General features: G+C 37.0%; 1 long non-coding RNA gene across 1 annotated transcript in view; it reads right to left on the bottom strand.

Moving 5' to 3' along the window:
• Positions 1 to 21356, bottom strand: part of LOC126934133 (uncharacterized) — a 99726-nt gene extending 78370 nt beyond the window's left edge. The window contains exons 1-2 of the long non-coding RNA XR_007718843.1: positions 21261 to 21356; positions 19672 to 19702 (exon numbers count right to left, since the gene is read on the bottom strand). This is a non-coding gene — a long non-coding RNA (uncharacterized LOC126934133). The remainder of the gene's footprint in view (positions 1 to 19671; positions 19703 to 21260) is intronic.
• Between the last annotated feature and the right edge of the window lie 2604 nt (positions 21357 to 23960).

Here is a 23960-nt window from a genome sequence, read left to right on the forward strand (position 1 = left end):
ACTTTATCATAATTACTTCCCTTTCATATCCTCTCGTGTCTCCTAACCCACAGTGCCTCAAATTTGACATAGTACGCTTATGGATGGCTGACAAATGTAACCGAAAATCTGTTTATTTTAATTCTATCATTTATCCAAAAAAGCATATATTAAGTAGGCTTAGGGGGAAATAAAAAGGAGCTCAAATACTATCCCTTCATTCACAGGTTTCATAATCTGGTTGTGGGGACGAAAGAGATGCACATAAAACTTTGGGCAAATATGGGCAACACAGTATAATAAGGAATGTGAGTCCTGGTGGAGACCAGACAAGACAAAAGAAGTGTGTGTGTTGGAGAGGCAAACAAGACTGCATGGCAGGTTTGGAAACTGGAGTGTTCCTTGAAGAAATTTGCAGAGCAGAAGACAGGCTGCAAACTTTAACATTAGACCCTGGTGTAGTGGTATTTCTTGCTGTTAATGAGGTATATATTGACAGCAACCACCCACAATTTCTCACACCCATCTCAAAATACATTATATATAACATGATATAAATATAATCACTGTATTCAAGATATTTAAAATGACGATTTTATCTTCTAAGTTGTAGCTGTTTCTCTCGGCATTTTGCTAGATGTTATAGTTGAACTAACAGCTGAAACCAATAAGCATACTTGCTTTGGGCACATTTTGTGATCTCTAAGGAAGAAACATTCATTAAAGCAAACAAGTATTAGCTTCAGATCTATGTTTTATCTAAGGCTTTACTTATTGCTATAGGATGTACAGGAGTGGAAGGCACAGGACTCACTGCCAGAAAAGGCACCAAACTAGGAGCCCTTGAGGTGGGATTCAGCCTTGGTTCTTCCAGTACTGAGCGTTAACTAATTGAACAGATCATTTAAACATCTTGAGCTCAGTCTTCTCACCTGTAAAACAGAAGGCATTATACTGGCCTCACCTTCATGTCAAGGTTACTGTAAGCATAAGATATATCATAGATATACAGAGCTCTTATTAAGGTGCTCTCAAAATCCTTTATTTTCAAAACCTACTTTCATGGGAGTGAAAAAACTGTACTATCATTTATCATAGATAAACTCTTCAGTTAGAATACACACACACATATATATTCATGTATATATATGTATATATACATACACAAACATACACATACACAGAATGCAAGAATGAAACATGTGGAGATAACTATACACAGCATCCTTCCATAAATCCATATGGACCTTGAAGGCAGTGAGGAAAGATGACTTGATCCACCAGCCTGGGAATACAACCTGCCTGGACCCCAAGTGTCTGAACTGTGGTTACTCGTGCCCAGGACTATCTCCCAATGTCCTTTGAAGAGATCTATCTTTCAACCTTGTTTTAGATAGAGAAAGAGGCAGCCATCTCAGAGGCATCTGTTTCGTGTATTCAAAATGGCTATATTCTTAGATAAAATGAGAGAAAAGGCTTACTACAGAATGATTGTATAAGGGCACAGTCACCTCAGTTACAGACTTACGATTTAACTGTCTGAGGTGAATACATTATAACTCTATTCACTTAGAAGCAAAATGCCATTTCTCATGATCCGATAAATGAAGTGTAATTACTGAAAGCACATAAATGATAGAACTGAACATTTTCTCCTCCTGATCATGCTCATGACAAGAAGTAATTTCACATATCTAAGTAACTGAGAACTGGATAGAAACACCCCAAAACAGACCGAATACTTTGGACATAAAGTTGACATTCAAGATCATGTTAAATAATCAGAAATCATGGGCTATTAGACAGCTGCTGAAACCCTAATGTGAGTTTCACTGTCCCCTAGGAAATATTCAACTCACATTGAAATTTATTTGAAGAGACAGAAACCGAGGAACTATAACTAAAAATGCCTGGCATGACCCTTTGCCTTCTAAGCCAAGAGCTTTGACCCTTGTTAACTTTTCCAACGTCTTCTTTTCACTCTTCCTTTCAGGAATTTCAATGCTTTGTAGTGCAAAGATAGTAAACAGTCTTCCGATTGCTTGTAATGAAACACAAAATTCTCTATATGATAGCCAGGTGAAGTCAAGTATATTATTCTATGCTTATCCAGGAACCACGAAGTCAGTCCTTTATCCCTTTTCTCTTTGGACTATTGAATGCTCAATCTTTAAACATTATTCTTATTAGGAAGAAAAATTATTCTGTCAAGCACTTCTCAGAGAAAATCTGCCTAAATGACTCTTTATTCTTGAAATGATGCCGATTGCTTTCCTAAAACTGTATATGCCACTCAATGATATATGATTAGAAATTATGAGGCCAATATTCCAAAGGTGTTTCTTCATTTGCATCAGCAAAAAATGAGTACTTATAATTGTCCATGCAAATCAAGGACATTCATATGCAAATGCCTATATGTGGATATAATTATGCCACTCCAATACATGGATTGAGTTTTTAATCTGTGATACAAATAAGTGTGTAAATATGCAGTTGTATTTTTAGTTCCACTTGAAAAAAATATTGTCCATATGTATAACTATTGATAGAAAAATAGATGAAAGAACCAGCAAGGGTCACCTGTTACATGTATATTACAAGATGATGTTATTTTCAATAGTCAATACATTATCAATAGAACTGCCTCTATCTTCTCAACTCCATACCCCATTGCAGAATCGACCATTGAGCCAGACACCACCTTCTGTTATGATAAATTCACTCTTTGAAGCCAAGTCATCCTCTGTTTTTGCATTTTGGTTCCCATTGAGCTTGCCTATCCTCCCAGCCTTCTAGACATGCCTGAACTTCATTATTGTTTGAATTAGTTTCCCAGTAGGTACCTAAACCCCATATAAATAAGACAATATAATTGATACTGGGGAGAGGATGTCACTAGCTCTATCTAACATAAGTTCAGTTCTAGCCCAACTAGAATACCTGCTTTATAAATATTTGTCCAAACTGTCTCATCTGTAATACATTTTGTGAGAAATCAGCTACCCCAGGGGAATAATTTTTAAAGGAACAATCTTTTGTTCTAGAAATCTAACCCATTCAGTCAACACAAAACTAAAGACTTGTATATGGCAATGATCTAACAACTCTGACTTTTGAGGCCCCTTTTCTCCATACAATGAAGCAGAACAAAGAGACAGATCTATTTGCCAAAAACGATGCTGGTGTTAATTGACAAGGTAGCTTATTTTAGCTTGACCCAGAGAGAATATTTCACTGGATGGGAAAATTATGCAGTGTTGTCAAACCATGAGTATTTCTCCTACCTCCCTGATTCCCCTAATGGACAGTGAAACTAATGACTGGAATAGATTTGCCTCATTTGAGTACAGATATGTTATACAAAATCTGAAAAAGAAAAAGATTTACAAGCAACAGCTAGTGATCCTCTTACTGGAAAACCTGATGATACAAGCTATGACAATATTTTCAATCTGAAAGTGTAGCTTATAGTCAGAATAACTGTATTTATCTTGCTTTCAGTGGCAAGAAGCTGGGATAATATGACCTGGATGAAAGATACTAAAATTTCTAGAATATTTAAATAGTGTAATAGGGAAAGCAGACTAAACATTGAAATAGCAGACATTGTTAGAACAAACCACAACATAAGAGAAAAACACTTATTCTATTGAGGTTACTAAGAACACTAACTGGTCCAGGGGTCACAAAAGAGATTCTGTGATCCCCCAGAACTATCTGGGAGAAGTGAGAGGAAGGACTTGTGAGTGCACAGTTGTTTTTGTAATTGCTGTTTAAACACTACTTTTATCTCCATACTGGTACAGTTTGGAGCATGTGAATTACAATACCGTAATCACAACATTTCCAATTTCTACTCAATCAGTACAATTAAACCTTCCAAAACACTCTGATAGATAAAGCAACACTGTTGATTTTGCTGAAATCTAAAATGATCACTGAGCATTCAGATCTGGTTCTATTTTGATCAAATCTAACCCTGGGCAACAAAGGACAAAAGGTTGTAATTGGTTATTGCTGAAAGAACTACAGAATTTCATAAAACTCAGGAAATGTAAAAGTTCATAAAGTATATTGGAAAAAAAAAAGCATTTAAAAATTTTATTGGACTCAGAACTTTCATTGTTGCATTCTATCCCCTGCAGCAACAGCACTGGTCTTTTATCTTATAAATTTGGGCTGGAAGCTACAGGGGCCTGTGTGGATGGTAAGGAAAGGTTTAGAAAAAAAATAAAGATCGGATGGTAAATGAAATGCGTGTGTTTGTCCTTTCAGGGGGGTGCACTGGATAAATACAAATACAGTGTTGAATCAGATATCATTCTGCTTAGAAATGTGCCTTTTTCATCGCAGCAAGGAATGATTTTATTATGGTATCTTGCAGATAACATAGACAATGTAAGAGAATTCTGGGTTCCTGATAGTGTGATATGCTTGCTCTCTCTCCATGGAGCTAGGGAAAACCATCAGCTCCACTTTACTAATTTAAGATGGGGAAATAATATAATTGTAAAAACACAGAGCAAAGTCTAATCCCTAGTGTCTAACCATGAAATCCTCCTTTCTTTTTAGACAGATATGGAGATATAATTTGCCATCTATTCTTGTCATTTAAGTAGATGCATTCAGATAATTTCCCAAGACTGTTTTTAATGGAACTATATGAGTATCACTCAAAAATATCACAAAATCCAATGTTAATCCCTTGTCTGATACAAGTTAAAAGAGAGTTTGATCATGCATACTGCCAACCAGCTTCTAGCCTTGCCCTGTGCTCTCCCTCTGATTTCCATCATAGGCAATTTTATCTGTTAGAAGAGCCTGCAGTATAATCACATTGTAATACAACAGGGGTTGTATGCACTTGTAAGCAAATACTTCTCTTTGGGAAAAACCTCTCTTGGTCTTGTGCCCTACTGGGACCGGCAGGCCCACCAGCTCCTGCCACTCAATACAAATACCTTTCAGCATCAGGCAGTTAATAGATACTGACACATGAAGTGCTTTGCCTTAATAGATCTGTATTTATATCTAGCTTGTTTCAAGTTCAATTTGCAAGGCAGCCTTATCTTGGTTGCTATCAAATATGCTACTTAGCCTGCCATTTCCACCTGACAGCACCTGATGGTACAGATCTCATTGCAGTGAAACTCACAGCCTCATCCTCAGCTTGCATGGGCTTTGTGGGCTATCACATTGTCATGTCTATACTCACATGGCTTCCCCTCATCTCCCTAGCCTACTTTATTTATCATCAAGGCTCACCTCAAAGTCACCTCCTCTACCAAGTTTTTTTGACCTTGAGACTCACTGTGCAATTGACCACATCCTCCTTTGAAGCACTGCATCTAAACTCATCCAAAACCTTGAGGGTATTTCAAACATGGCACTTGTGGCACTTTTTCTGCCTTTGTTTATTTATAACTTTGTGTCTCCACCAATTAAGATTTAAGACCTTTGGGGCAGGAATCAGGCTATATCTGTGTTTGTATTCCTAACATTTAGTGCTCTGCCTGGCACAGAGTGAGTGCTCAATACATGCATGTTCAGGGAATAATTCCTCTAAATATGTAATATGATTGCATGGCACCATTGGCCAATAATGAAGAATCTTTGCAGAAATAAAGTATTTTTGCTTATATCAGAATTAGTTTTAAAAGAAAATCCTAAATAAAAATGTGTGCACAGTGCAAACATCCTTCTATACGTTGTATACCTTTTCTTTTTTTTTTAATAGGCAGGATATCACTCTGTCACTCAGGCTAGAATGCAGTAGCATCATCATAGCTCACTGCAGCCTTGAACTCCTGGCCTCAAGTGCTCTTTCTGCCCCAGTCTCCTGAGTATCTTGGACTATAGGCAAGCCATAAGGCCTGGCTAATTTTTTTTAATGTTTTGTAGAGATGTATTCTTGCTATGTTCCCAGGCTGACCATGAACTCCTGGCCTCAAGTGATCCTCCCACCTCAGCTTCTCAAAGGGTTGAGATTATACATATGAGCCATTGAACCCAGTCTCTCCTATACTTTTTGATGTACATTTTTGGTACTATCTCCATTTTCATCATATTCGTTCTCAAGGTTTTTCAAGATCCTTGTTTCCAAATAACATACTCAGCTTATCAAGGCAAGAAGGTGAACTCTGGAATCATAGAATTAGTCCCAATAAGCAGGCTTCTACTAAAAGTCACACATCACTTATACAAAAGATGCAATTTATCGGTCCTTTTACTCCAAGTGTCTGAGCATTATTGTGAACCAAGTAAGAGTAAGCATATGGTCTCACCTCCCTTTCTCTTCCCCATGTTCATTCATTAAATCAGTGAACATTTGATAGCCTATTATGTATCATACACCATGCTAGGCACTAGAGATTCAAAGACTAATAAAACAGAGTCCCTGTCCTAATGGAGCTCATTATTTAGAAAAGAAGTTCATTGACATAAAAAATGTGTGATAGGGATGATAACTATGATAAAGATAACACAGAAACCAAAGGGCAAGGAGCAAGGGAACTTGATGGGAGTGTTTCATATGCAATCCCCTGTAGAGAATCTAGAGTGACTCCTGGGTGAATAGCAACATCTATTTCCTTTGGCTCCTTAAATCTACATTTAATCGACACCAAAAGATCTCTTATTGTTACTGAAATCCTGATGGACCTTTCCAAATGAGGAAATAACAAGAGTTCCTTGCCCTATTGGATATCAAGGCATTTTCTATGCCTCTTTTAGTTTATGAGGTTTCTTAGTCCATGTTATTTTAGCTGATCAATGAGATACTCTTACACCATTTGCATTGATTGTCACATTGAATTGATCATGAAGCCAGATACCCTTACTCTGTGTAATTTCATTGTCAGATTGGATTGATCATAGAGCAGTTCAGTTAAATGGCTGATGATCAGCCACAACATGACTATTTGTTCAATATTTTCTTAGGCAGCCTAGTACAGACACTATTATTATAATACCAGTGGCATTCAAGGGTATAAAGCTGACAATTGTTTCATCTCCTCTGGTGGTGAGTCTTGTAAATTATTTCCACCAGTTGGTTATGCAAGGCTGAGACTTGAATATGGAGGAATCTCACCCAAATGTACTTAGCCTAGGAAAATAAATGAATGTCACAGTCAATAGAAACATGGGCATATCTATGTGGATAGGCTTAAATGAGGAAGTAGATAATTGTGATCAGACTAAAATCAGAGGTTTGAAGAGATCAGAAAGAAAGCAGAGCCATACTGTTGGCATATGGTTGCTCACGCCTGTAATCCAAGCACCTTGGGAGGCCCAGGTGGGCAGATCACTTAAGGCCAGGAGTTCAAGAACAGCCTGGCCAACATGGCGAAACCCAGTCTCTTCTAAAATTATAAAAATTAGCCAGGGGTGATGGTGCACACTTGTAATCCCGGATATGCGGGAGGCTGAGGCATGAGAATTGCTTGAACCCGGGAGGCAGAGGTTGCAGTGAGCCGGGATCGTACTACTACACTCCAGCCTGGGCAACAGAGCAATTTCCATCCCAAAAAAAGAAAAGAAAGGAAAAAAAGAAAGAAAGCAGAACCATACTATATGATTATTTAAATGAACCACTGACAGTGGTTGGATTTTTATGTTCTCTCTAATGCTGGAAATGTGAGAAGGATAACTCTAGTTAAATGACTATGTAGACAATTTTAGTGACAGCTTCTGAAACTGGTAACTCAGCTTATGTCCCATGCCTTCTTGGAAACCTTAAGAATTCTTACTTTGGGAAGAGTTCCATAAAATTTAAACAGTTAGTGTGGGTAAGCTAAACCTAAATGCAACCTTTTTATTTATTCTTTTTGACCTTTTTACGAGACCAAGTATTTATTTCAGCATACTTTCTTATTCAGAGACATTATAAGTATATTAAAGTGATCCAGCTGGGGTTTGAGTTCCTGATGTGAAATAAGAGATTTGTGGATGCTATAAACATCCTGAGTTAGTGATCCTTCTCCACCCAACAACTAGCATTGGGAGCTGAAATCTAAATGGAAATGCTGCCTAAATCATTAACCACGATTCCCTTATGCTGGATAACAACTGGATTCTGTCTTAAGCAACACGAGGTATATAGATGTGCTAGAAACTGTCAGAAACTGGCATGCATATACAACTTGTTTCACTTTATCTCTAGGGACCATTAGTCCTGTTAGTTAATCATTAGGAGTTGAAGACCAATTATCCCTAGATTATGTCTCTTGTACACTCCTACAAAAACATAGCAAAACCATCAACTTACATTTGAGAATCCCTCAGCTACAAGAGATAGCACTCCCTTTCTTATTCCCTTAGATTATTTATTAATTCATTAAAATTTAGGAGTTCACTATGAGCCAGTATCACTAAGAAAACAAAAAATAAGCAAATTCCAACATGATAGAGTCAGGATGCAGGTTAACAAATCTCCTTCCCAATAAGCAACCATGAAGGTATACAAAACATTAAAAGAAACAACTTTAGCACTCCGGTAATTGGCCAAAAATTGAGAAGTATTTATTTATAAAACTACTGAACTTTAAGTAACGACAATGAGGGTCTGTGATGCTCTTGCCTAGGACTGTTTCCATCCCTGCTGCCTCAAGTTTGATAGTGCAACCAGGGAGAAGCAGGCCATGAAAACCAGCAGCCTCATTGTCACTGCTGGGAAGAGGGAGAGAGCTTACGTGATTTAGGCATTGTTGACTAAAGTCATGATATTGCTGGAAACCAAAAAAGTGAGCTTTAAAACTCTAAGATTGTGCTTCTGTTTAGGACAAGTCACAGATTCACAAAACAGCTGGGGGTGTTAGCAGGGAGTGGCAGAAGATAAGTTGGCCATATGAGGCTTAATAATTTCTCCACATATTCTGGAAGACCCAAGGCTGTCTTGGGTCTATGTTGTCATGCACAGGACAGTCTAAAGTAGGCCAAGGCCACTGACATACCCCTGGCTGATGAAACCTGAGTGTATGCTCACAGGACACATGAGAGGAACTGTCAGAAAATTAAAGCAGGGAAGAGTCAAAAGCATTCTAAAGTATGAAAGTGGCCTCTAGCCTGCACTTATATCCATTAGAAAAAACTGGAAAGCTTAGAGGCATTTGGGCACAATCTCTTAAAATCTCTGCCTATAAAGACACAGGCAATTTCTATGAATCCCAACAAAAAATTAAAACAAAAAACATATATATATAAAAGAGGCATCAAGAGCTACACATTGTGAGGAGAGATATTTCTCAGATTTAGTCCAGGCAAGTTCAATGTTTACTGGTAGATAAGTAAGTAACAACAGCAACTCTCAGCGGGAGGGGTGTGTTACAGTCCAGAGGTGATACAATATAACATCTGAAATGTCCATGAAGAATGTCATTAGTGTTTTGATAGAGATTACATTGAATCTGTAAATTGTTTTGAGGAGTATTATCATTTTAACAATATATTTCTTCCAATTCATGAGTATGGAATAGTTTTCTTTCTTCCTTTCTTTATATCCTCTTCAGTTTCTTTCCTCACTATTTCATAGTTTTCCTTGTATAGATCTATCACTTCTTTTTAGTTAAATTGATCTCTGTTTGTTTGTTTGTTTGTTTGAGATGGAGTCTCACTCTGTCACTCAGTAGCACAATCTCAGCTCACTGCAACTTCCACCTCCCAGCTTCAAGTGATTCTCCTGCCTCAGCCTCCCAAGTAGCCAGGATTACAGGCATGCGCCCCCATGCCTATTTGTTGTACTTTTAGTAGAAACAGGGTTTCACCATGTTGGCCAGGCTGGTCTCAAACTCCTGACCTCAAGTGATCTGCCTGCCTCATCCTCTCAAAGTACTGGAATTACAGGCATGAGCCACCGCACCTGGCCATTTCTAGGTATTTTATATTCTTTGTAGCTACCGAAATGAGATTGCCTTCTTGATTTACTTTTCAGATTGTTCACTTTCGGTGTATATAAATGCTATTGATTTTTGTATGTTGATTTTGTATCCTTACTGAATTTTTAATCAATTCTCACATTTTTTGGTGAAATCTTTTGGTTTATCCAATTATAAGATTATGTCATCTGCAAACAAAGCTAATTTTGATTTTTTTCTGTTTAATTTGGAAGACTTTATTATAATTTTCTCTTTCCTAATGACTCTGGCCAGGGCTTCTGTTACCACACTGAATAAAAGCAGTGAACATGGGCATCATTATTTTGTTCCAGATCTTAGAGGAAATGCCTTTAGATTTTCCCTGTTCAGTGCAATTCTAGCTATGGTTTTGTCATATGTGGCCTTTATTATTTTTGAAGTGTGTTCCCTCTATACCCTGTTTGATGAAAGGTTTTATCATAAAGAGATGTTAAATTTTTAGCAAATTTATTTTTGCTGTGTCTATTGAGATCATCACAGGGTTTTTGTTTTTGGTTCTGTTAATTTAATATTTCACATTCATTTGCATAAGTTGCACCATCCTTGCATTTCTGGGATGAATCCCACTTGACGATGGTGAATGATGTTTTTAATTTGCTCTTGAATTTGGTTTGCTAGTATTTTATTGAGCATTTTTGCATGTATATTCACTAGTTATATTGGTCTATAGTTTTCTTTTTGTGTGTGTCCTTGTCTGGTTTTGATATTAGGATAATCCTGATCTCCTAGAATGAGTGCAGAAGTACTCCCTACTCTTTAACTTTTATGAAGAATTTGAGGAAAATCGGTATAGTTCTTTAAATATTTGGTGGAATTCAGCAGTGAAGCAATCAGGTTCTGAGACTCCTTTTGATGGAATACTGTTCGTTATGGCTTTAATCTTATTACTTGTTATTATTTTATTAAGACTTTCTATTTCTTCATGGTTCAAACTTGGTAGGTTGTATGTGTCCAGGAATTTATCCATTACTTCTAGGCTTTCCATTTTTTTTTTGGCATATCATTTGATATGGTTTGAATCCATGTCCCCACCCAAATCTCATGTTCAATTGTAATCCCCAGTGTTGGAGATGGTGACTAGTGGGTGATGATTGGATCATGGAGGGGTGGATTCTTCATTAATGGTTTAGCATTATCTCTTTGGTGTTTATCTTGTGATAGAGTTCTCAGAAGAGCTGGTTGTTTAAAAGTGTGTAGCACCTCCCCACTCTCTCTTCCTCCTGCTCCAGCCATGTAAGATGTTCCTGCTTTCCCTTCACCTTCTGCCATGTTTTTAAGTTTCCTGAGGCCTACCCTGTCATTTTCCCTGCTTTCACTCAGTCTTTATTCTGCTACCCTATAAAGAGGTGCCTTCTGCCATGATTGTAAGTTTCCTGAGGCCTTGCTAGCAATGCAGAACTGTAAGTCAATTAAATCCCTTTTTAAATAAATTATCCAGTCTCAGGTATTTCTTCATAGCAGCATGAGAACAGACTAATACAATATGCAAAGAAAAAAAAGTATGACCAATATTCAAGAAATGAAAAAAAAAAAAAACAACTGTTAATAGAAGCTTTCTCTGAGTGTCCCCAGATGTTGGATTTTGCACACAAAGATTTTAAAGTACTATGATACATTAGTTGAAGAACAACAGAAAATCATGTTTAAAGAATTAAAGAAAAGTATGACAACAAATCAACAAACACACAATCTCAGTCCAAAGATAGAAATTATTTAAAAAATAAAAATTTAGGAGATAAAAAATGTTAACAACTAAAATGAAAAGTTCACTAGAAAGGCTTAACGCCATATTTAATATGACATAAGAAATTATTAGTGAACTTGAATATAGATCAATAAAATTATCCAATCTGAAGCACAGAGAGGCATATTAGTCTGTTCTGACACTGCTACAAAAAACTACCAGAGAATGGATAATTTATCAAGAAAAGAGGTATAATTGAATCAGAGTCCCATCGGCTGTACAGAAAGCATGACTGGGAGGCCTCAGGAAATGTATAATCATGGCAGAAGGTGAAAGGGAAGCAAACACATCTTACCATGGTAGAGTGAGCGAGAGAGAGAGAGCGAAGTGGGGAGCACTACATACTTTCAAACAACCAGATCTCATGAGAACTCACTCACTATCAAGATAACAGCAAGGGGGAAATCCACCCCCATGATCCAATAACCTTCCAGCAGGCCTCTCGTCCAATTCTACATGAAATTGGGGCAAGGACACAAATCTAAACCATATCATTACACCCCGACCCCTCCCAAATCTCATGTCATTCTCACATCACTAAATACAATTATTCCTGCTCAACAGTTCCCCAGTCTTAACTCATTTCAGCATTAATTCAAAAGTCCATAGTCCAAAGTGTTATCTGAGACAAGGCAAGTCCCTTCCACCTGTGATCATGTAAAATCAAAAAACAAGTTAGTTACTTCCAAGATACAAGGGGGAATAGGCATTGGGTAAATATTCCCATTCCAAATGGGGGAAATTGACCAAAACAAAGGTGCTACAGGCCCCATTAAGCCAAAGATGATTATTTTGGCAGGGCAGCCATTAAATCTTAAAGCTCCAAAATAATCTCCTTTGGCTCCATGTCTTGCATACAGGGCATGCTGATGCAAGAGGTGGGGTCCCAAAACCTTGAGCAGCTCCATCTCTGTGGCTCTGCAGGGCACAGCCCCCACAGCTGCTTTCATGGGCTGGCATTGGATGCCTGTGGCTTTTCCTGGTGTACAATGCAAGCTGTCAATAGATCTACCATTCTGGGATCTGAAGGATGGGGGGACCTCTTCTAACAGCTCCATTTGGCAGTACCCAACTGGGGATTCTGTGTGGGGGCTCCAACTCCACATTTTCCCTCTGCACTAGTACAGGTTCCCATGAGGGCTCCACCCCTGCAGCAGACTTCAGCCTGGACATCCAGGTATTTTCACACATCATCTGAAATCTAGACAGAGACTCCAAAACTCTTGCCTTCTGCCCACACACAGGCCCAACACCATGTGGAAGCCACCAAGGTTTGGGGCATTCACTCTCTGAAGCCACAGCCTGAGCTGTACCGGGGCTCCTTTTAGCCACTGCTGGAGCTGGAGTGGCCGGGTTGCCAGGTGCCATGTTCTGAGGCTGCACAGAGCAGCTAGGTCCTGGGCCTTGCCCAAGAAAATATTTTTCCCTCCTAGACCTCTGGGCCTGTGATGGGAAAACTTCTGTGCCTAGAAGTTCTCTGACATGCCCTGGAAATATTTTCCCCATTGTCTTGGTGATTAACATTTGGCTCCTCTTATGCAAATATCTGCAGCAGGTTTGAATATCTCCCCAGAAAATGGGTTTTTATTTTCTATCACACGGCTGAGCTGCATATTTTCCAAACATCTATACTCTATTTCCCTTTTAAGCATAAATTCCAAATTTAGACAGTCTCTTTGTGACTGCACATAACTGTATGCTGTTAGGAAAAGCCAGGCCACATCTTGAATGCTTTGCTGCTTTGAAACTTTTCCCAGCAGATACCCTAAATAATCTTTCTGAAGTTCAAAGTTCCACAGGCCCCTAGACCAAGGACACAATGCTGCCAGTATCTTTGCTAAAGCATAGCAAGAGTGTCCTTTACTCTAGTTCCCAACAAGTTCCTCATCTCCATCTGAGACCACCTCTGCTTGGACTTCATTGTCCATATTAATATCAGCATTTTGGTCAAAACCATTCAATGAGTCTATAGAAAGTTCCAAACTTTCCTTCATCTTTCTGTCTTCTTCTGAGCCCTCCAAACTGTTCCAACCTCTACCCATTACACAATTCCAAAGTTGCTTCCACGTTTTCAGGTTTCTATATAGCAGTACCCCACTCCTAGTACCAATTTTCTGTATTATTTCATTCTTACACTCCTGTAAAGAACTACCTGAGACTTGGTAATTTATGAAGAAAAGTGGTTTAAATGATTCATGGCTCAATGGGCTGTCCAGGAAGCATGGCTGGGAGATCTCAGGATACTTACAATCAAGGCAGAAGGTGAAGGGGAAGCAAGCACATCTTACCATGGCACAGCAGGAGATAGAGAGCATGAAGGGAGAAATGCCACACATTTTCAAACAACCAGATCTCATGAAAACGCACTCACTATCACAAGAACAGCAAGGGAGAAATCCAACCCCATCACCCCCCAACACGTCCCAACAGGCCCTTCCTCCAATTCGACATGAGATTTGTGCAGACACAAATCCAAACCATATCAAGAGGGAAAGAAGATGAAGTAAACAAATTCTGTTAGACCTGAGAAAACATGAAACACAGATGTGTACTGGGAGTTTCAGAAGTAGTAAAAAGATAGAGAAGAGTAAAAAAATTGACAAAAATATCTTAAATTTCATAAAAATTATTAACTAAAGATCTAAGAAGCTCAACAAAATCTAAGTAGAGTAAACATAGAGTCACACCTTGACATACCTTGGTCAAATGATTGAAAGACAAAGAGAAAGAGAAACCTTGGGAACAGCAAAAGAGAAATGAAATGACTCATCACATACAGAGGAAGTACAATGTGATAAACAGAGAACTTCTCATCCAAAATAATAGAAACAAAAGGGCATTAGAATTACATATTCAAAATGCCAAAAGAAAAAAAATGTCAAGCAAGCATTCTACATTCAGCAACTTTCTTCTTACTATTAATGTGAATGGAAAACATTCCAAGAAAAATAGACTAAGGAAAATTCACTCCTGTTATACATGACTTAACAAAATCACTGAAATAAATCTAAGCTGAAAGGAAGTGATACCAGAGGGTGTAGCTCAAATCCAAAAGTAGAAACGAAGAACACTGGAAATAGTAAAGGCTTTGGTAAACAAAAAGCTCTGTGAATGTACATTTTAATAATATAAATAAAGAAAAACTTATAGATTATATATTTATAAAATATATATGTAACATTATATAACAGTATTAGTCCAATGGAGAGACAAATAGAAGATATGTTGGAACAAAATTTTATTAATGTATTTTATTGCAATATGGTAAATGAAGTAAATTGGGTTTATGGGTAAATTGGGTTTATGTTAAGAAACATTGTAATTCTGAAAGAAACAGCAAAGAAAATACTAAAACTATCAGTAGGAAATCATCAGAAAACTTGAATTGTTATATGCAAAATATTGGCTTTAAAAAGCAATAGAGGAGAGGCTGGGTGCGGTGGCTCACGCCTGTAATCCCGGCATTTTGGGAGGCTGAGGCGGGCAGATCACAAGGTCAGGAAATCGAGACCATCCTGGCTAACACGGTGAAACCCCGTCTCTACTAAAAATATAAAGCAAACATTAGCCAGGCGTGGTGTTGGGCACCTGTAGTCCCAGCCACTCAGCAGGCTGAGGCAGGAGAATGGCATGGACCCGGGAGGTGGAGCTTGCAGTGAGCTGAAATTACGCCTGGGCAAAAGAACGAGACTCTGTCTCAAAACAAAAGAAAACAAAACAAAAAGCAATACAGGAGAAACAGGGAAACCAGAAATAAGACAATTGGTAAACAAGTATCAAAATAGTATTAAAACCAAACGCAACAATAATTATATTAAACATGGTCTACCATTCAAACCTCATTCAAATAGTAAAGATTGTTAAACTGAGTAAAAATGCAAGTAACAAAGACATTATATAATATAAAATGTAAAGTGGCATTACATGGCATAAGGAATTAGTGAACTTGAATATTGATCAATAAAAATTATATGATATAAAGAAAAGGCAAAAAAAAGTGAAAAGAGCCTTAGAGAAATATGAGAAAAAGCCAACCTTGCTAAATGTTGTCTACAAGAGGAACACATTAGATTGAAAGACATAAAGTGCTTGAAAAGAAAATAATGGCAAAAAATACAACATATATTATGCAAATAATTACCATGAAAGAGCTGAACTGACTACATTAATTTTACACAAAATACATTTTAAAACAAATACTGCTAGAGTTAAAGAGGGATATTTCATAAGGATGAAATACTAATACGTTAGAAAATTTTAAAAATATGAATGTATAAAACCTCACAAAAAAAAATCCTGAAATACGTAAAGGAAAAACTTACAGAATTCAAAGGAGAAATAGCCAAATATTAAGAATAGTTGAAAATGTCAATGCTTCACTCCCAAATAATAATAGAAAAACTAGAAAGGACTTTGGGAGGCCAAGGCGGCCGGATCACAAGGTGAGGAGATAGAGACCATCCTGGCTAACACAGTGAAACCCCGTCTCTACTAAAAATACAAAAAAAAAAAAAAAAAAAAAAAAAAAAAAAAAAAGAAAAACTAGAAAGGAAATCAACAGGGACATAGAGAATTTAAATAACTCTGTCAAACAACCTGTTCTAAGGAATATTAGTCGAACACATCAACCAAAATCTGCAGAACAAACTTTTTTCGAACACACATAGAACATTATTGAGAATAGGTCAGTTTCTGGGCCATAAAACGATTCTCAATGAGTTGAAAAGATTGAAAGTATACAAAGTATGTTCTCTGACAGATCAAGATTAAATTCGAAATTCGTGATAGGAGCAAATCTGAAACAATCATAATATTTTTACCTTAAATAATATACTTTGTATAATCCATGAGTCAAAGTAGAAATTAAGGAGTAGCTTATACTATTGAAATTATGAACAGACACACAACATATCAAAATTTATGAAGGCAATTATGGTCCTAGAGGGAAATCTGTAGCTTTAAATGCACATGTTCAAAAAGAAAAGAAAAAAAGGATCACAAATCAAATGACCTATTTCCACCTTAGCAAATTATAAAAAGAGGAGCAAACTACATATAAAGCAAGAAAAACTAAACAATGAAGATTAGAGTAAAAATGTAACAGAAAACAGAAATATAATGATAAAATCAACCAAACCAAATGTTTATTCTTTTTAAACATCAACAAAATTTACAAACTCTCAGTAAGAATGACTAACAAAATAAAATAAGTAACAAATTATCAAAATTACTAATGAAAAAAGGATATTACAATCTTCTCCACAAAAACTAAAAAGTTTATAAGGAAATATTAGCTTAACTGTATTCCAACAAATTAGACAAGTTAGACTATATGGACAAATTCCTAGAAAGGCACACTTCACTGGAATTCACCCAGAAGAAAAATTAATAATCTCAATAGACATAACAAGGAAGTTGATTTATCAATTAAAAATATTCTCTTGGAGAAAAGTTTATACCCAAGGGGTTTCACTGGTGAATTACAGCCAAACATTTAAAGAAGACCATTCCTTCACAATCCTCCCAGAAAATATAATAGAAACAAACACTTCATTAGTAATAGTATAGGAGCAATATTATCTCGACACCAAAACCTTACAAAAGCATTATCAGGAAGAGAATACTTCTGACCAGTATTCATCACACAGACTCAAAAATACTAAAAAAAAAAAAAAAAAAAAACTTAGCAAACTAAATTCAGAAACATATAATAAAAATTATTCACCATGACCAAGTGGAGTTTATATCATGAATACAAGGTTTATTAAACATTTGAAATCACTTACAATAATAGACCACTCATATTAATAAAATAAAGGGAAAATTTTACATGACTATCCCCAAGGATGAAGCATAAGCTTGTGAGAAAATGTACCACCCTTTCATAATGAAATCTCACAAGCTGGGCATAGTGGCTCATGCCTGTACTCCCAGCACTTTTGGAGTCTAAGGCAGGGTGATCACTTGAGACCAGGAGTTTGAGGCTGCAGCGAGCCATGATCATGCCACTGCCCTCCAGCCGGGGTGACAGAGTGAGATCCCAAACCCCCACCCCTAAAAAATCTCACTACAGACAAGAAAAAGTTGAAATTTTCCTTAACCTAAAAATACAAAAAAACAAACGAACAAGCAACAAAAAGAAACCCTTCATCTAACGTCATACTTAATGGTGAAAAACTAAATCCTTTCCCCGAGATTAGGAACAAGGCAAGGATGTTCTGGTATGCTCTCTCCACTTCTAGTCAACATTGCATTGACAATTCTAACCAGTACATTAAGGCAAAGCAGAATAATAAGCTTGTGTATACTAAGAAAGATGTACATATGACTTCACCAAAGAAAGTACAAATGGATAATAGGCACATGAAAAGCTGATAGAAATACTAAATAAGTCATTAAGGAGAAGGAGGAAGAGAAAAAAACAAGCAAAAAGCAAGAGAAGAAAAAGAGGATGAAGAGGAGAAGAGACGGAAAAGAGAGAAAGAGGAAGAGGAGAAAATAAAAAGAAGCAGAGGAAGAGCTGGAGAAGGAAGGGAAAAGAGAAGGAGAAGGGGAAGGGATAGAGAGCTTAATTAAAGAGATTCAGATCTAAGGAAATAAAATTGTGTTTATTCACGGGTAAAAATTTTACATATAGAGAATGTTGCAGAATAAACACACACACACATACACACACAGAGAGACACTACAGAATAAGCAAATAAATTTAGCAGATAAAAGATCAATACCCACAAATTCTACATATATTCCACATAGTAGCAATAAGCAATCAGGAAATAAGAAAATAAAATTCTACTCACAAAAAGAATCATATAGTTAGGAGAAAATTAATATAAGAAGTATATGATTTCTAGGCTAAATACCATATATTACTTCCAAACTCAATTCAATTTAAATAAATAGACATTCCATGCTCATGGATTAAAAGCCTTGATAGTGTTAAGATGCAGTTTTCCCCAAATAGATGTCTAGATTGAATGCAATCCTTGTTAAAACCCCAGCAGACTTTTTTTTTTAGAAAATAGCAACCTTATATGAACACGCAAAGATTTCAGATAGTCTAAAGAATTTTCAAAAAAAGAACAAATTTGGAGGACTTATACTACCAGATTTCAAAACTTACTATAAAATGACAGTGTAGAATATACATGTAGTATTGGCATAGGAAACTAAATTAAGAGTCCAGAAACAAACCTTATATTTATGAGTAATTGTTTTTGACAAAGGCGATTTAACTGTCTTCTCAATGAATAGTGCTTGTATAATTAGATATCCACAAGCAAAAAGGTGCATTTAGATGCTTACTTAACATTGCACACAGAAATTAACTCAAAATTAATTATCAGCCTAAATGTAAAAGCCGAAACTGTAAAACTCTTCAAAGAAAATTCAAGAATAACATTTCAAGACTTTGCGTTAGGCAAAGATACAATACCAAAGTTTAAGTCGTAAGAGAAAATATGATAAATTGTATTTTATTAAAATGAAAAACATTTGCATTTCAAAAGACATCATCAAGAAAATGAAAAGACAACACATAGCCTGAGAAAAAAATATTTGGAAAATATATATCTGATAAAGGACTTTCCTCTACAATATACATTATAAAGCATAATATGTAATATATAATTTAATAACATCATATAATACCATAAAATAGTATTATATGATACATATGATCATTCAAAACTGAAAAGACAAATGACCAATTTTCTTAAAATTGGCAAAGCTTGTATATTCCAAGAACGATGTACACATGGCTTCGCCCAAGAAGGCACAATTGGATAAGCACATGAAAAGCTACTATACGTTATGTCATTGAGAAAATGGCATTAAACACATGAGATACATTAAAAACCGACTAGAATGATTATAATTAAAAAGTCTGATTTTTGCATTAAATGCAAAATACTCAATTTTGGCAGGGTTGTGGAGAAAATAGAGCCATCATATGTTGCTGGTAGAAATGTAAAGTGGTGTAGCCACTTTGGAAAACAGGTTGACAGTTTCTTAAAAAGTAAAATGTAAACTTACCATATGATCCAGTGATTTCACCCTCAGTAATCTGCCCAAGAGAAATGAAAATGTGTCAACACAACAGTTTTAATACAAGTGATCATAAAGCACTTTTATTAATATAATAGCCAAAAACTAAACAATCCAAATATCAGATGATAAATGGATAATATGACAAAATGTGCTCTATATCCATGAATGAATTATTCAGCATTATAAAGGAATGAAACATTGACACAAATTACAATATATTTGAACCTCAAAAACAATACACTAAGTAAAAGAAGCCAGACACAGAAGACTACATACTGTATGATTATATTTATATAAAACGTCCAGGGGAAAAAACAAAAGCAGAGACAGAAAGCAGACCAGAAGATGTCTATGGCAGGGGAGGTTGGTGAAGTTACAGTGGCGACTGACTACAAACCAGCTCAAGAGAAGTTTTTGAGGTTGATAAAAATTCTATAACTGGATTATGGTGACACTTGCACAATTCTATAAATTCAACAAACATCATTGATTTACATACATACAAAACATACATAAGACACAGTTCCTTCCTCAAAGGTCACCCTAACCCATTTTGGTAGATTCAAACTGAGGTAAACAGCTATGGTCTTACACAGAAGCAATGAAGCCAACTTTTTTAAAAATTTGGACAATACTGGAACTTAAGTCCAATATTTAAAAACAACAAATTATTACGTGCAAATCCAATCAACGTTATTGGAAACAATACAAATAAGAGTTTTGTAGATGACCCGGAATATCTAAATGACATTTTATCTCTTCCTAAAAGAATATTGGGTAATAGTTGACAGTTAGGTTTTGAAGCTAGGTTAGCTCAGTTCGTCATCATTCACTGATAACCTAATGGACGGTGAGGACTGTGGGCATTCTGAGGGTTCAAATATGACAAAGTTCAGCCTCTTTAACATGTCCTGCTCTGCTAAGTACTATATGGACCTTGGGTGAAATGCTGGATCTCTCTGAGTGCCAGTTCTTCTATCTACTGTCAAAGAGGCATTAAATGAAAAACGCACATGTGAACTCTAGAGCAGGCACTTAAAAAAAATGTTTCCACCCACCGGGCTTGGTAGCTCAGGCCTGTAATCCCAGCACTTGGGGACGCTGGGAATGGGGGATCACCTGAAGTCCGGAGTTCGAGACCAGCCTGGCCAATATGGTGAAACCCCGTCTCTACTAAAATTACAAAAAATTAGCTGGGTGTGGTGGCGCATGCCTGTAATACCAGCTACTCAGAAGGGTGAGGCAGGAGAATCATTTGAACTCAGGAGGCGGAGGTTGCAGTGAGCCGAGATCGCGCCATTGCACTCCAGCCTGGGCAACAAGAGTGAAATTCCATCTCAAAAAAAAAAAAGTTTCCTCCCACCTACATTTCTAAAATAAATGGGAAGTTGAGGAGATATAGACTTGTGGTTAAAATAATTGTGCCTTTTTCCAGAGTTGAAACTAAATGCTGACTTCATTACAGGGATTTGGAAAAGGTAACAAATGTTCTCTGAAGAGAAACCTGCTGAGATAAACCATCCAAGTGTCCAACCAGGTAAATGGAATGGGCCATGATTGACATTATTTCTTACCTGTGGAGTTTGACTGCTGCTTCCAAATTTGGAGCTTTGTTTCTGAAAAGAGACACAACAGAATATCAAAGAGCTGATCCTCCTAAAGCCACGAAGCTATCTGGTGTTCCTGGAATTCCCTGAGATTCAGAGTTCCCAGGATGGGAAACAGAACTATAGGTAGGATCTGCAGTGGGCACAGGAGAAGTGAAAGATCCTGGGAAGGGGAGAGAGAGTAATGCCTGACACTTCAGTCAGGGCAGTGTAAAATCCTGAGGAGAGACAAAATCCTTAGGAGGGAGGCATCCTGAGGTGCACAATTAAACCCAACTGAACAAATGTTTTTTGGAAGCTTTATTTTGTCCAAAACTGTTCCAGGATGTGAAACTGTACAGTCAAAAAGAAGACCTTCCTTTAAGAAGCTCATGGATGTTTAGGGGCTATGGATGTTAACAAATAATTATATATGTAAGAAATGCAGTAATGGGAAATGTATAAGGAAGCAACAATCACTTCTGCCTCTGCCATCCAATTTTTATAATTCCAACCATCAAAAAGGATTTTTTTTGCATCAAGAAAAATTATCCAAACTTTAGCATATGGGAAATCCTTAGAACTGATTTAACAGTACATTTTCCAGAGGAAATTATTTTGTGCTAATAATCAGAACTTTTGGCTGGTAGTATTAGAAATACAAATCAAATTAGTTTTCACAAAATACATGAGCTTCTAGCAAGATAGGATGCCACTGGGTCTCAGAGATGACCAAATGATTGTGTGGTCTCAAATACTACCCAGGCTTTTTCTTCAGCTCCCCCTTGTATCTAGATAACAAATTCTTTCTTCCATATGAGCTTCCCTTATACAACTGAAACCATGAATGCTGGTAGCTTCAAGGTTTACATGTTTCAGGTTCTCCATCTCATATCTGCACCCTTTAAACCAATAAGAAAATAACTGAAATGTGCACCCTCTAAACTTCACTCAAAATCAGAAGCATGATCACAATGTCAATGGGTCGCCATCCCCGAACCAATCAACTGTGACCAACAGTGTGAGGTCCTCAAAAACATAAAGCCCCACAACAGCACTGGATGGTTGGTCTGGAAGAAGAAAATTTCATAGAAGTAAGAGGGTACATTTCCCAGAAGAGGGGCCACCTCTGTGCAAGCAGAAAAAGTAACACTTCTTCCCTACACTGTTTTTGCTTTAATTTCTGGTCTTTTTCCCTACTTATTGAATCCTGTCCTGACCCCATCTCCATTCAACCCTATTGCAAGTCTCCTCTATCACTTCACCCACACACTACGTGAAGCTGTTTTGAAAAATCAGGTTGTGGAAGCAGATGGCAACATGCCTTCTAGATTTTTGTGCCCCTTTGGCAGTGTTTGCTAAGACAGAGCTCACAAGGGGCTGAAGTGCTCATGAAGTGGGAGGCCAAGGAGGCAATTCCAGAGCAACAAGTGAAACATGAAAGAAATGGAGTACAATGACACATTTTGTCATTAGAGGGGCACTTTATGCGATCTAAAGAACACAAAACTCCAGGCAGATATTTAAATAATCTACTTTCTTTACCAAGTGTAGACTCTCAGTGCTCCTGCTAATACATTACATCTAATCATTTTCCCTTTTACACATGATGGCATATTAACCACAAATAAGGAAGAGTAGTGATTATCTTTCCAGTGAAATATGGAGTAAAGCCATTTCTGCAATCCCAATGCCTTGTTTATCTATAATAAGAGGAGCTCATGTGGATGCATGTGTGTTGAGGAGGGGCCATAGGCAATGTCAATCAATTGTATTCATAAACACAGCTTAGAGGCAGACCCTGCATAATTTAGACTCCCCCTGGCTTGCTGGTGCCGCAAGCAGGCATGCTTTATGTTGCATTACCATTTTGATTGAACAAACAGGGTCAATAGCGGCACTTTTTCTCATTCAAGGAAAGAAAATTATTCTGAATCCAATCATCAATCAATGCATGTAATCAGGCTGTTTAAAATAGCTTGAGCTCTCACATAACTGGTTATTCCTAGGAATACAGTTGAAAAAGCGATAGGTTGGGCTGACTTGTTAGTACATCCTCACAAAAGTGTTAAAAGGCCAACAAAGACTCAACATGTGCTCCACTATTAACAAGATTATGGCAAGAGAATCATTTGAGAAGTTAGAGAGTCTACCCTCTAAGACCTCTAGTATCTGCATTCATTTGCATATAATTGTTTATCCATTACTTTGCCATACCATACAGCTACACCATTTTTCTATAATTTCTAGAGGTTAATGGCTTTTTTTCCCCTCTAAATTCAAAGTCAACACAACTGACACTAAAGTCAAGAAAATGTTCTTTTCAGAGTGCTGTAACAACAGTTGGCAGTCTGTACATTGTGAAAAATGTATTTGATCAAGGAACTTTTGCTAGCAGCATGCCAATGGATCCACACTGATTTACTTGAGAAATAAAGGAATTAATCCTCATCTTCCATTTACGGACAGAAAGCCGTCTGAGACATCTTGCACCACACAAATCTCCGACTTAGCCTTCATACAGCTTTTTGTGAAAGCAAATATAATTACAGAGCAAAAGAGAGGAACAAAAGAGCAGATTTTGAATCTCCCCCTGAATGGCCAGAAAAATGAGCAGGCAGCTGGAGATGAGTGAGTTTCAATTGTAGCCATCATGTTCTGAATCCTCTGACTTGGCACAAGTGTTGG

The sequence above is a fragment of the Macaca thibetana genome, chromosome 13 (genome assembly GCF_024542745.1).
Source record: "Macaca thibetana thibetana isolate TM-01 chromosome 13, ASM2454274v1, whole genome shotgun sequence".
Taxonomy (NCBI): domain Eukaryota; kingdom Metazoa; phylum Chordata; class Mammalia; order Primates; family Cercopithecidae; genus Macaca; species Macaca thibetana.